Below are 15246 nucleotides of genomic sequence, written 5' to 3' on the forward strand. Positions count from 1 at the left end.
TGTCACAGATATTGGCTTTTAAAGTTTTCTCCAGTTTCAAAATTCGATGACCCGTGGGTCAACATTTTTAGAAAATTTTCAATATTCCCCAATTTGCCCCAAATTTACACACATTGATGGCATTTCTGCCTGGATGCTGCGTCTGAAATTTTAGCTCTCTATCTCCTTCCTTGTTACAGATATGGGCTTTTCAAGTTTTCTCCAGTTTCAAAAATTGATGACCTGGGTTAACATTTTTAGAAAATTTTCAATATTCCCCAATTCGTCCCAAATTTACACAAATTGATGGCATTTCTGTCTGGATGCTGCGTCTGAAATTGTAGCTCTCTATCTCCTTCCTTGTCACAGACATGGGCTTTTCAAGTTTTCTCCAGTTTGAAAAATTGATGACCCGGGTCAACATTTTTAGAAAATTTTCAATATTCCCCAATTTGCCCCAAATTTACACACATTGATGGCATTTCTGCCTGGATGCTGCGTCTGAAATTTTAGCTCTCTATCTCCTTCCTTGTCACAGATATGGGCTTTTCAAGTTTTCTCTAGTTTCAAGAATCGATGACCCGTGGGTCAACATTTTTAGAAAATTTTCAATATTCCCCAATTTGTCCCAAATTTACACAAATTGATGGCATTTCTGTCTGGATGCTGCGTCTGAAATTTTAGCTCTCTATCTCCTTCCTTGTCACAGACATGGGCTTTTCAAGTTTTCTCCAGTTTCAAAAATCGATGACCCGGGGGTCAACTTTTTCCCAAATTTTCAATATTCCCCAATTTGTCCCAAATTTACACACATTGATGGCATTTCTGCCTGGATGCTGCGTCTGAAATTGTATTTCTCTATCTCCTTCCTTGTCACAGTTAATGGCTTTTAAAGTTTTCTCCAGTTTCAAAAATCGATGACCCGGGGGTCAACTTTTTTCCAAAATTTTCAATATTCCCCAATTTGTCCCAAATTTACACACATTGATGGCATTTCTGTCTGGATGCTGCGTCTGAAATTTTAGCACTCTATCTCCTTCCTTGTCACAGATATGGGCTTTTTAAGTTTTCTCCAGTTTCAAAAATTGATGACCCGGGTCAACATTTTTAGAAAATTTCCAATATTCCCCAATTTGCCCCAAATTTACAAACATTGATGGCATTTCTGCCTGGATGCTGCGTCTGAAATTGTATTTCTCTATCTCCTTCCTTGTCAGAGATATGGGCTTTTTAATTTTTCTCCAGTTTCAAAATTCGATGACCCGGGGGTCAAGTTTTTTCCAAAATTTTCAATATTCCCCAATTTGTCCCAAATTTACACACATTGATGGCATTTCTGTCTGGATGCTGCGTCTGAAATTTTAGCTCTCTATCTCCTTCCTTGTCACAGATATGGGCTTTTAAAGTTTTCTCCAGTTCCAAAAATTGATGACCCGGGTCAACATTTTTAGAACATTTTCAATATTCCCCAATTTGCCCCAAATTTAGACACATTGATGGTATTTCTGCCTGGATGCTGCGTCTGAAATTTTAGCACTCTATCTCCTTCCTTGTCACAGATATGGGCTTTTAAAGTTTTCTCCAGTTTCAAAAAATTGATGACCCGGGTCAACATTTTTTGAAAATTTCCAATATTCCCAAATTTGCCCCAAATTTACACACATTGATTGCATTTCTGCCTGGATGCTGCGTCTGAAATTGTAGCTCTCTATCTCCTTCCTTGTCACAGATATGGGCTTTTAAAGTTTTCTCCAGTTTCAAAAAATTGATGACCCGGGTCAACATTTTTTGAAAATTTCCAATATTCCCAAATTTGCCCCAAATTTACACACATTGATTGCATTTCTGCCTGGATGCTGCGTCTGAAAATGTAGCTCTCTATCTCCTTCCTTGTCACAGATATGGGCTTTTCAAGTTTTCTCTAGTTTCAAGAATCGATGACCCGTGGGTCAACATTTTTAGAAAATTTTCAATATTCCCAAATGTGTCCCAAATTTACACAAATTGATGGCATTTCTGCCTGGATGCTGCGTCTGAAATTGTAGCTCTCTATCTCCTTCCTTGTCACAGATATGGGCTTTTCAAGTTTTCTCCAGTTTCAAAAATTGATGCCCCGGGTCAACATTTTTAGAAAATTTTCAATATTCCCCAATTCGTCCCAAATTTACACAAATTGATGGCATTTCTGTCTGGATGCTGCGTCTGAAATTTTAGCTCTCTATCTCCTTCCTTGTCACAGATATGGGCTTTTCAAGTTTTCTCCAGTTTCAAAAATCGATGACCCGCGGGTCAACATTTTTAGAAAATGTTCAATATTCCCCAATTTGCCCCAAATTTACACACATTGATAGCATTTCTGCCTGGATGCTGCGTCTGAAATTGTAGCTCTCTATCTCCTTCCTTGTCACAGATATGGGCTTTTCAAGTTTTCTCCAGTTTCAAAAATTGATGCCCCGGGTCAACATTTTTAGAAAATTTTCAATATTCCCCAATTCGTCCCAAATTTACACAAATTGATGGCATTTCTGTCTGGATGCTGCGTCTGAAATTTTAGCTCTCTATCTCCTTCCTTGTCACAGATATGGGCTTTTCAAGTTTTCTCTAGTTTCAAGAATCGATGACCCGTGGGTCAACATTTTTAGAAAATTTTCAATATTCCCCAATTCGTCTCAAATTTACACAAATTGATGGCATTTCTGTCTGGATGCTGCGTCTGAAATTTTAGCTCTCTATCTCCTTCCTTGTCACAGATATGGGCTTTTAAAGTTTTCTCCAGTTTCAAAAATCGATGACCCGGGGGTCAACATTTTTCCAAAAATTTTCAATATTCCCCAATTTGCCCCAAATTTACACACATTGATGGCATTTCTGCCTGGATGCTGCGTCTGAAATTGTAGCTCTCTATCTCCTTCCTTGTCACAGATATGGGCTTTTCAAGTTTTCTCTAGTTTCAAGAATCGATGACCCGCGGGTCAACATTTTTAGAAAATTTTCAATATTCCCAAATTTGTCCCAAATTTACACAAATTGATGGCATTTCTGCCTGGATGCTGCGTCTGAAATTGTAGCTCTCTATCTCCTTCCTTGTCACAGATATGGGCTTTTCAAGTTTTCTCCAGTTTCAAAAATTGATGCCCCGGGTCAACATTTTTAGAAAATTTTCAATATTCCCCAATTCGTCCCAAATTTACACAAATTGATGGCATTTCTGTCTGGATGCTGCGTCTGAAATTTTAGCTCTCTATCTCCTTCCTTGTCACAGATATGGGCTTTTCAAGTTTTCTCCAGTTTCAAAAATCGATGACCCGCGGGTCAACATTTTTAGAAAATGTTCAATATTCCCCAATTTGCCCCAAATTTACACACATTGATAGCATTTCTGCCTGGATGCTGCGTCTGAAATTGTAGCTCTCTATCTCCTTCCTTGTCACAGATATGGGCTTTTCAAGTTTTCTCCAGTTTCAAAAATTGATGCCCCGGGTCAACATTTTTAGAAAATTTTCAATATTCCCCAATTCGTCCCAAATTTACACAAATTGATGGCATTTCTGTCTGGATGCTGCGTCTGAAATTTTAGCTCTCTATCTCCTTCCTTGTCACAGATATGGGCTTTTCAAGTTTTCTCTAGTTTCAAGAATCGATGACCCGTGGGTCAACATTTTTAGAAAATTTTCAATATTCCCCAATTCGTCTCAAATTTACACAAATTGATGGCATTTCTGTCTGGATGCTGCGTCTGAAATTTTAGCTCTCTATCTCCTTCCTTGTCACAGATATGGGCTTTTAAAGTTTTCTCCAGTTTCAAAAATCGATGACCCGGGGGTCAACATTTTTCCAAAATTTTCAATATTCCCCAATTTGCCCCAAATTTACACACATTGATGGCATTTCTGCCTGGATGCTGCGTCTGAAATTGTAGCTCTCTATCTCCTTCCTTGTCACAGATATGGGCTTTTCAAGTTTTCTCTAGTTTCAAGAATCGATGACCCGCGGGTCAACATTTTTAGAAAATTTTCAATATTCCCCAATTTGCCCCAAATTTACACACATTGATGGCATTTCTGCCTGGATGCTGCGTCTGAAATTGTAGATCTCTATCTCCTTCCTTGTCACAGATATGGGCTTTTCAAGCTCTCTCCAGTTTCAAAAATTGATGACCCGGGTCAACATTTTTAGAAAATTTTCAATATTCCCCAATTTGCCCCAAATTTACACAAATTGATGGCATCTCTGTCTGGATGCTGCGTCTGAAATTGTAGCTCTCTATCTCCTTCCTTGTCACAGACATGGGCTTTTCAAGTTTTCTCTAGTTACAAGAATCGATGACCCGCGGGTCAACATTTTTAGAAAATTTTCAATATTCCCCAAATTTGCCCCAAATTTACACACATTGATGGCATTTCTGTCTGGATGCTGCGTCAGAAATTTTAGCTCTCTATCTCCTTCCTTGTCACAGACATGGGCTTTTCAAGTTTTCTCTAGTTACAAGAATCGATGACCCGCGGGTCAACATTTTTAGAAAATTTTCAATATTCCCCAATTTGTCCCAAATTCACTAAAATTGATGGCATTTCTGTCTGGATGCTGCGTCTGAAATTTTAGCTCTCTATCTCCTTCCTTGTCACAGATATGGGCTTTTAAAGTTTTCTCCAGTTTCAAAAATTGATGACCCGGGTCAACATTTTTAGAAAATTTTCAATATTCCCCAATTTGCCCCAAATTTACACACATTGATGGCATCTCTGTCTGGATGCTGCGTCTGAAATTTTAGCTCTCTATCTCCTTCCTTGTCACAGATATGGGCTTTTAAAGTTTTCTCCAGTTTCAAAATTCGATGACCCGGGGGTCAACTTTTTTCCAAAATTTTCAATATTCCCCAATTTGCCCCAAATTTACACACATTGATGGCATTTCTGTCTGGATGCTGCGTCTGAAATTGTAGCTCTCTATCTCCTTCCTTGTCACAGATATTGGCTTTTAAAGTTTTCTCCAGTTTCAAAATTCGATGACCCGTGGGTCAACATTTTTAGAAAATTTTCAATATTCCCCAATTTGCCCCAAATTTACACACATTGATGGCATTTCTGCCTGGATGCTGCGTCTGAAATTTTAGCTCTCTATCTCCTTCCTTGTTACAGATATGGGCTTTTCAAGTTTTCTCCAGTTTCAAAAATTGATGACCTGGGTTAACATTTTTAGAAAATTTTCAATATTCCCCAATTCGTCCCAAATTTACACAAATTGATGGCATTTCTGTCTGGATGCTGCGTCTGAAATTGTAGCTCTCTATCTCCTTCCTTGTCACAGACATGGGCTTTTCAAGTTTTCTCCAGTTTGAAAAATTGATGACCCGGGTCAACATTTTTAGAAAATTTTCAATATTCCCCAATTTGCCCCAAATTTACACACATTGATGGCATTTCTGCCTGGATGCTGCGTCCGAAATTTTAGCTCTCTATCTCCTTCCTTGTTACAGATATGGGCTTTTCAAGTTTTCTCTAGTTTCAAGAATCGATGACCCGTGGGTCAACATTTTTAGAAAATTTTCAATATTCCCCAATTTGTCCCAAATTTACACAAATTGATGGCATTTCTGTCTGGATGCTGCGTCTGAAATTTTAGCTCTCTATCTCCTTCCTTGTCACAGACATGGGCTTTTCAAGTTTTCTCCAGTTTCAAAAATTGATGACCCGGGTCAACATTTTTAGGAAATTTTCAATATTCCCCAATTTGCCCCAAATTTACACACATTGATGGCATTTGTGCCTGGATGCTGCGTCTGAAATTGTAGCTCTCTATCTCCTTCCTTGTTACAGACATGGGCTTTTCAAGTTTTCTCTAGTTACAAGAATCGATGACCCGCGGGTCAACATTTTTAGAAAATTTTCAATATTCCCCAATCTGCCCCAAATTTACACACATTGATGGCATTTGTGCCTGGATGCTGCGTCTGAAATTGTAGCTCTCTATCTCCTTCCTTGTTACAGACATGGGCTTTTCAAGTTTTCTCTAGTTACAAGAATCGATGACCCCCGGGTCAACATTTTTAGAAAATTTTCAATATTCCCCAATTTGTCCCAAATTTACACACATTGATGGCATTTCTGTCTGGATGCTGCGTCTGAAATTTTAGCTCTCTATCTCCTTCCTTGTCACAGATATGGGCTTTTCAAGTTTTTTCCAGTTCCAGAAATCGATGACCCGCGGGTCAACATTTTTAGAAAATTTTCAATATTCCCCAATTTGCCCCAAATTTACACATATTGATGGCATTTCTGCCTGGATGCTGCGTCTGAAATTTTAGCTCTCTATCTCCTTCCTTGTCACAGATATGGGCTTTTCAAGTTTTCTCCAGTTTCAAAAATTGATGACCCGGGTCAACATTTTTAGAAAATTTTCAATATTCCCCAATTTGCCCCAAAGTTACAAACATTGATGGCATTTCTGCCTGGATGCTGCGCCTGAAATTTCAGCTCTCTATCTCCTTCCTTGTCACAGATATGGGCTTTTCAAGTTTTCTCCAGTTTCAAAAATTGATGACCCGGGTCAACATTTTTAGAAAATTTGCAATATTCCCCAATTTGCCCCAAGTTTACACACATTGATGGCATTTCTGCCTGGATGCTGCGCACTTTCATCATCATCATCATCATCATCATCATCATCGTCACACAGTGGCTCGTGTACTTCACTCCTCATGTGCATTCAATCATCTCATATTATGCCCATGTGCAATACTCATTTTCTGAATGTATGCTTTCATATAAGATAAGATAAGATACAACTTTATTCTCCCGAGGGACATTGGGTGTTGACACAGGGAGTGAAACATGAGGGAGGAGGACCAGGTGAGGCCTGCTGCTCAGAGGGCCAAAATGCTTACTGCACCGGGTATTCCAAGGCGGTCTCCCATCCAAGTACTAACCTGGCCCGACACTGCTTAGCTTCCGAGATCAGACGAGATCGGGCGTGTTCAGAGTGGTATGGCTGTAAACGAGGAGAGCAGCCACACAGAGGCTCTTTATAGGTGAGACAGACCCAGTTCAAGTCACCGTGTACACATGACTACACTCAAGTTCATATATATCACAATTTACATGATGCCTTCATCAGAAACACACATTTCTGGATAATGAAGTCTTACCTAAAGAAACTGGTAATCATCACATAGAACATACAGAGGGACCACTTACATCACTGACGCTCACTTTCATCCTCATCATCATCATTGTCACACAGTGGCTCGTGTACTTCACTCCTCATGTGCATTCAATCTTCTCATATTATGCCCATGTGCAATACTCATTTTCTGAATGTATGCTTTCATATAAGATAAGATAAGATACAACTTTATTCTCCCGAGGGAACTTGCGTGTTCACAGAGGGAGTTAAACATGAGGGAGGAGGACCAGGTGAGGCCTGCTGCTCAGAGGGCCAAAATGCTTACGGCACCGGGTATTCCTAGGCGGTCTCCCATCCAAGTACTAACCTGGCCCGACGCTGCTTAGCTTCCGAGATCAGACGAGATCAGGCGTGTTCAGAGTGGTATGGCCGTAAACGAGGAGAGCAGCCACACAGAGGCTCTTTATAGGTGAGACAGACCCAGTTCAAGTCACCGTGTACGCATGACTACACTCAAGTTCATGTATATCACAGTTTACATGATGCCTTCATCAGAAGAACACTAACATTTCAGATAAGATAAGATACAACTTTATTCTCCCTAGGGAAATTGCGTGTTGACAGAGGGAGTGAAACATGAGGGAGGAAGACCAGGTGAGGCCTGCTGCTCAGAGGGCCAAAATGCTTACGGCACCGGGTATTCCAAGGCGGTCTCCCATCCAAGCACAAACCTGGCCCGACGCTGCTTAGCTTCCGAGATCAGACGAGATCGGGCGTGTTCAGAGTGGTATGGCCGTAAACGAGGACAGCAGCCACACAGAGGCTCTTCATAGGTGAGACAGACCCAGTTCAAGTCACCGTGTACACATGACTACACTCAAGTTCATGTATATCACAATTTACATGATGCCTTCATCAGAAACACACATTTCTGGATAATGAAGTCTTACCTAATGAAACTGATAATCATCACATAGAACATAAAGAGGGACCACTAACATCTCTGACGCTCACTTTCATCATCATCATCATCATCATCATCATCATCATCATCATCGTCACACAGTGGCTCGTGTACTTCACTTCTCATGTGCATTCAATCTTCTCATATTATGCCCATGTGCAATACTCATTTTCTGAATGTATGCTTTCATATACGATAAGATAAGATACAACTTTATTCTCCCGAGGGGCATTGGGTGTTGACAGAGGGAGTGAAACATGAGGGAGGAGGACCAGGTGAGGCCTGCTGCTCAGAGGGCCAAAATGCTTACGGCACCGGGTTTTCCCAGGCGGTCTCCCATGCAAGTACTAACCTGGCCAGACTCTGCTTAGCTTCCGAGATCAGACGAGATCGGGCGTGTTCAGAGTGGTATGGCCGTACCGAGGAGAGCAGCCACACAGAGGCTCTTTATAGGTGAGACAGACCCAGTTCAAGTCACCGTGTACACATGACTACACTCAAGTTCATGTATATCACAATTTACATGATGCCTTCATCAGAAGAACACATTTCTGGATAATGAGGTCTAACCAAATGAAACTGATAATCATCACATAGAACATAACGAGGGACCACTAACATCTCTGACACTCACTTTCATCATCATCATCATCATCGTCACACAGTGTCTCTTGTACTTCACTTCTCATGTGCATTCAATCTTCTCATATTATGACCATGTGCAATACTCATTTTCTGAATGTATGCTTTCATATAAGATTGGATAAGATGCAACTTTATTCTCCCGAGGGAAACTGTGTGTTCACAGAGGGAGTGAAACATGAGGGAGGAGGACCAAGTGAGGCCTGCTGCTCAGAGGGCCAAAATGCTTACGGCACCGGGTATTCCTAGGCGGTCTCCCATCCAAGTACTAACCTGGCCGGACGCTGCTTAGCTTCTGAGATCAGATGAGATCGGGCGTGTTTTTTTTTTTCTCTTTTATTATCAAAAAATAAATATTTTTACAAATACATTTTACACAAGTAAATACAAGTCATTTCAAATCAAATCAAATTATTTCCAACAATCCATAACACCATTCATCACATCTTTTTTTTTTCTTTTTTTTTTTTTTTCCTTCACCCATCACTCCTCACCCTTGACCTATTGACATTTGCACCCCACCCTGATTTCCACACACAAATAGACAGTTATCTTCCAGCACCTTTTGTTTGAAATTCTTGTCCCCACCATCCCACAGCAGACTCACATTCCTTTTCATAAAGTTACAGAAAAATCTCCAGATGTTCACTTTTTTGTCCTCGAAATGTGAATAGTTTCTCCGAAGTCTGATGACATGTTTGGCATAACTCAGAATGTAATTGATAAGCCATTTGTTCACCCCTGCTTTCCTTTCCTTATACCCAAATAGAAAAAACCTCTCCCATTTTTCCTTTTCCGTGATTGTGACTCTACATTTTTGAAAGCATTGGTCCAGTTTCTCAAAAAACACTTTTAACTCCTTACATTCAAAAATAAAGTGCCTAAATGTCTCCACTTCCACCTCACATATATCACAAACCTTGCTGTTGAGTCTATTTATCTGGTTTAGCACCAAATTGACAAATATTCTATTGTGTCTGAGCCTGAAATTTGTATCAAAGCACTCTGATGAAATGAACTTCACATTTAGATCTGACCAAATGTGCTCCCTCTTAAGCCCATGGAACTGCCTTAGCCATACTTCCTCAGCTGCCGCTTTCTTCTTTTCCTTTCCCAAAAACACTCTATATAGTATCTTGGAGTTAACTGATCGTATGTCATGCTCTTTCCCTCCTTGGATGAGGGAGAAACTGACCAACTCCAGAGCCTTCTCTGCCCTCCTCCCCTTCACCAGCGCCACCCAGCTACGAGGTAACCCCTCTAAAATTCTCTGGCATAGTCTTTTGATCTCTATTGGTCTCACTTTCCCTAATCTTCCCCTGACCTCCTGGATTACTTCCTCCTGCAGAAATCCACCACCTCTTTGGATAAAGTGCTTCACCTGATTTAAACCTAGTTCCTCCAAGTACCTCCCTGAAAATACCTTCCCCTGACACCTTATTGCCGGCTTTCTGAAAACTGGTTGGTGTAACACCTGCTCCGCAGTCTCACATCTAAACTTTAAATCCCCCAGTAAAATATTCCACGCTTCAAGTATTTCCCCTGTAAATGCATTAACCTGTGCTCTTTCCCTTTGCTCCGTTTCCCTACATAGATTAAACACTCCTCTATTATCCCACCCCTGTAGGCAAGAGTCGAGGCACTTCTGCCACGCGTAAATCTTTGCGTTTCCCCTAAATTTCCCTAACAGTCGAATCCGTGCACTAAGCTTTTTACTTTTCAGGTCCACCAATTTCAAACCGCCCTCCTTCTGCCCATTGATGAGCACCTTCCTGGCTATCAAATGCTGTTTTTTATTCCAGATGAAAGCACTCATCATGTCATTCAGCTTTCCTATTACCCTGTCCGGCTTTTCACAGACTCTTAGCGCATACTGACACTTGGACAGGAGGAGGGCGTTAGTTACTATCACTTTACCCCTTAGATTCAATTTCCTCCCGGACCAGAAATCCAATCGCATTTTGATTTTTCCCTCTATTTCACCCCACGTTTGTTTTGTTGCTGCATCTCGATTCTTACCTACGTATACACCCAAAACCTTCACCATTTAATTTCTCTTTACAAAATTCCATTTATTTACACAATCGAAACCATCACCAAAGCCAATTAGCTCGGTTTTTTCCCCATTGATTTTGGCCCCAGATGCCCTCTCATAGCACTCTACATGCTGCAGCACCCTGTCTACACTCCTCTCATCCCTAACCGTAATACTTATGTCATCTGCGTACTGGTAGATTTTCGTGTCCGTTTTATCTTCCATTTCAATCCCCAAAATCCCTGGGTCCCTCCTAATGAGGGCAGACAAGGGTTCTGCCGCTATGGAGTATAACATAGCTGAAAGCGGGCATCCTTGCCTGATTGACCTCTCCAGAGCGAAGCTCTCAGTTAACCTCCCGTTTATTTTCACCCTACTGATGGCATTCCTATATATTAACCTAATCCATTTAGTGAAACCTTCCCCGAAACCCATCTTTTCCAGTGTTTTAAACAAAAAATCATGATCCACCCTATCAAACGCCTTCTCTAAATCAACCCCTATGTACAGCCCTCCCTTCTGATTCATTTTGTCAAAGATGTCCTGGATCGATAAGATGATGTCACTAATGACTCTCCCTACCACACCATAACACTGACAGGGATTCACCACTGTGCCTATCACCTCCTTCAATCTGTTTGCCAGGATTTTAGCCAGTATTTTATAATCTGTATTTAGCAGACTAATTGGCCGATAATTCCCCAAATCACCTTTGTCACCCTTATTCTTATACACCACTCGGATAAGCCCCGTGAAGAAGTCCCCAGATGCTTTCCCCTCCCGCTCCATGCATTGAAAGATTCTCAGGAGAATTGGCTTCATCACCTGTTTAAAGGTGATGTAAAATTCCCCCGATAACCCATCCAGCCCTGGACTTTTGTTCTTATTCAAACCATTTATTGCTCTTTCCAATTCTTCCTCTGTTATGTTTTTATCACAGTCTGCTCTGTCATCTTCCCCTAATTTTTTTTCTATCCCTTCAAAAACACTGTGGTCTGTAGAGTTTACCTCCATCTTTGAAAAAAGTGTTTTAAAATGTTTATGAGCCACCTCCAGCATTTCCTCTGTCTTCTCCATTGTCTTACCCTCTTCATTTTTCAGGTTTTGCAGATGAGCTTTCTTTTGCTGTCTTTTTTCAAGCCCTAAAAAGAAACTTGTATTCTTTTCCCCTTCTAAAATATCCTTCATCCTCGATCTGATAGCTGCCCCTCTGCTCCGTTTCTTCTCAAGCTCATCTAATTGTTTTCTCAGCATGAGATATTTTAGATTGTTGAAGTTTTCCTCTGCAATCGACCTTTCCAGCTCTTTATTAATCTGGTCTCTTAAACTATACTCAGTCCTTCTTTCCTTCTCCATTTTATTTTTACAATAGTTTATTGTCACTTTTTTGATGTGCAATTTCACCTCCTCCCACCACTCCCCCATATTTATGCAACCCCCCCCGAGTTCTCTTTTTCTTTCTTTCAGTAGATTTTCAACTTTCTCCCTATATTTTCCATCCAGCAAAACACTGTTATTTAAACACCATAACCCTCCACCTTTGTGCTCTTTCTCCCCCAGCTCCACCCATAACCTTGCATGATCGCTAAACCCTGTGAACTCATACCAGCATTTTGAAATCTTTTTTTCCAGCCCAGATGCTAATAGACATAAGTCAATCCTGGACTGTTTAAGTGCCCCAGAACCGTCTGTCGTCTGGAAAAGCCCCTTTCTCCCATATTGCGCACCCTCCACAGATCTACCAGGTTGAAATAGTCAAAAAGCTCATTTAGCGATTTCCTACTTATATCACTTTTGTATGTATTGTTGCTTGATATATCCAACCTCGTAAGTGCACAGTTAAAATCCCCCACTACACAAATGTTCCCTCCCAAATGCGGTTTTAGTTGATCAAAGAAAATTCCACGCTTGTTGTCCTCATTCGGTGCATAAATATTCAAAAGTTTGTAAAGCACATTCCTGTAAATAAATTCAATACCGATCACCCTTCCCTCATCATCCTTCACTATTTCCTTAACATTTTGGATCTTATCTCCTTTCGCAAAAATAGCGACTCCGGCTCGTCCATTTACACCGTTGTTTGCCCACACTTTTCCAGCCCATGTATCCCTCAGATAGCTTCTCCACTCCCTTGTCCACCTAGTCTCTTGTACACAGAGGATGTCAAAAGTATCCACCCTTAAAACATCTCTCATCTTGTTAATACATCTTAAGCCGTTTGTGTTTTGCGATAGTATTTTTAACATTGTAAATACATAGAGATAAATCAGGCCCATCATCTTTATGCTACAGTTCACGTCTTACTTTTTCCTCTTTTTGATCCCCTTGTCTTCAGCATCCATTGCAGTCTTCTCTTCCCCAGCTCCTGGCTGTTTCCGAGGTCCATATCAGACTCCGAGTTCCCCGACTCTTGAGACCCCGTCAAGCATATCTCTGAGTCTGATTCTGGGGGCCGCTGAAGTTGAACAATTTTCACCTTCCTCTCCTTTCTCTCCGATGTATCCACACTCTGCCCCTCTGCTGCGTCTCCATGTCCCGGCACCTCAGCTGTCGATCCTCTCACCTCCATTCCTTGCTCTCCGTCCGACTCCAGTATGTCTCTTCCTTTCTCCGCTTCCCCCTCCGCACGATCCTTCTCGGTCTCCTCCCTCTCAGAGATATTCTCTCTCGATTCTTCCTGCTCCTCACGTTGCTTTCCTCCCGTCCCTGGAGCATGATCAACGTCCTCACAAACACATCTGCTGCTCTCCTTTTTGCAGCTCTGGCATTTGTTCCCTCTGCCCATGCACTCCCTTGCATAGTGCCCCTGCTCTCCACATTTTCTACAAAGGAAATCTGGACAGTCCCTCAGGATATGACCAGTCTGTATGCACTGTCTGCACACTTTCACCTGTTTGTCGTGCAAAACTCTGAAGAACTCTGCTCCAAAAGCCGTCTCAAACTTGGTCGAATATGGAAGTGATTGGACCGTCTCCGTGAATTTAACTTTCACGTATCTTGTTCCGTCAGCAATTCTAGTTCCCGGCCACATTCTCCTGATGATCGGGGATACTGCACTCACTCCCCAGCTGTTCAGCTTGCCCAGAATGACGCTGTCCGTGATATACGCCGGCAGCCCCAGAAACGAGACCACCAGCTCATCATTACATAACTCCTTGGACATGATCGCGGTCTGTCCAATTTTTATGCCGTCCAATAGTCTTTCTTTCCCCTTCGGGTGATTCATTGTGATCTCATATTTATTTCTGCCCGTGTACCGGCAGGCGATGATTTTCCCACAAGTGTCTTGTATTGCCTGGATCAGCTCCATTGCGGTCACTTTATCTTCTCCAATCAGCTCCAGCGCGAGCGTTAAATTTTGCTGAAACTCTTCAGCTTTATCCTTAATAATCCGTATCTCTTCCTCTCTGATGATTTCTCTCTCCTGCCCTCTTCCTCCTTCCGCATTTTCGGCTACGTCAGGAGCTGTCACCGCACGTGTGTCCTCCATTTCTCCCGTCATATTCTGACCGTCCACGGTCCTGTACGCCCGATCGTCTTTCACCATCGGCTCGTTTGCCTCGGCCGTCCGGTCCGGGCCCGGTGCAGCGACTCTGGCTCCCTTTCCTCTGGTTCTCACCATACTTGGAGCACAGTATAAACTATTTTCCATCAGGAAAACACAAACCAAACAAACAAATAACTTAAAGTGTCCCCCAGACAGTCAAAACTGCTGGGGGTGGCTCCAAAAACCGAGCTATCAAAGAAACGAAAAATCTGGGCTTAAAGAAACGCCACAGTTTAAACTCAAAATCAAAAGTGCCGCACAGGATCAGTCAAAATACACGCACGCCTGGAGCTCACACACACCTCCTCTTACTTCCGTGTTCAGAGTGGTATGGCCGTAAACGAGGAGCGCAGCCACACAGAGGCTCTTTATAGGTGAGACAGACCCAGTTCAAGTCACCGTGTACACATGACTACACTCAAGTTCATGTATATCACAATTTACATGATGCCTTCATCAGAAGAACACAGAAGCCTCTATCTCCTTCCTTTTCACAGATATGGGCTTTTCAAGTTTTCTCTAGTTTCAAGAATCGATGACCCGCGGGTCAACATTTTTAGAAAATTTTCAATATTCCCCAATTTGCCCCAAATTTACACAAATTGATGGCATTTCTGTCTGGATGCTGCGTCTGAAATTTTAGCTCTCTATCTCCTTCCTTGTCACAGATATGGGCTTTTAAAGTTTTCTCCAGTTTCAAAAATCGATGACCCGGGTGTCAACATTTTTCCAAAATTTTCAATATTCCCCAATTTGCCCCAATTTACACACATTGATGGCATTTCTGCCTGGATGCTGCGTCTGAAATTTTAGCTCTCTATCTCCTTCCTTGTCACAGATATGGGCTTTTCAAGTATCTCCAGTTTCAAAAATCGATGACCACATTTTTAGAAAATTTTCAATATTCCCCAATTTGCCCCAAATTTACACACATTGATGGCATTTCTGCCTGGATGC

The 15246-nt window shown here is 41.7% G+C and overlaps 3 non-coding genes and 1 pseudogene across 3 annotated transcripts; all 4 read right to left on the reverse strand.

Annotated features, from left to right (window-relative positions):
- Positions 1-6855: 6855 nt before the first annotated feature.
- LOC143005959 (5S ribosomal RNA) lies at positions 6856-6974 on the reverse strand. The gene has a single exon (XR_012964164.1). It is a non-coding gene; the product is annotated as a 5S ribosomal RNA (ribosomal RNA).
- Positions 6975-7419: 445 nt separating this feature from the next.
- On the reverse strand, positions 7420-7538 carry LOC143005939 (5S ribosomal RNA). The gene has a single exon (XR_012964145.1). It is a non-coding gene; the product is annotated as a 5S ribosomal RNA (ribosomal RNA).
- A 245-nt stretch (positions 7539-7783) lies between these two features.
- LOC143005864 (5S ribosomal RNA) lies at positions 7784-7902 on the reverse strand. The gene has a single exon (XR_012964101.1). It is a non-coding gene; the product is annotated as a 5S ribosomal RNA (ribosomal RNA).
- A 466-nt stretch (positions 7903-8368) lies between these two features.
- Positions 8369-8487, reverse strand: LOC143005892 (5S ribosomal RNA; annotated as a pseudogene).
- Positions 8488-15246: the final 6759 nt, after the last annotated feature.

Source organism: Genypterus blacodes, unplaced genomic scaffold, assembly GCF_046128005.1.
Source record: "Genypterus blacodes isolate CSIRO-AG114 ecotype Tasmania unplaced genomic scaffold, CSIRO-AGI_Gbla_v1 ptg000072l_1, whole genome shotgun sequence".
Classification (NCBI taxonomy): Eukaryota; Metazoa; Chordata; class Actinopteri; order Ophidiiformes; family Ophidiidae; genus Genypterus; species Genypterus blacodes.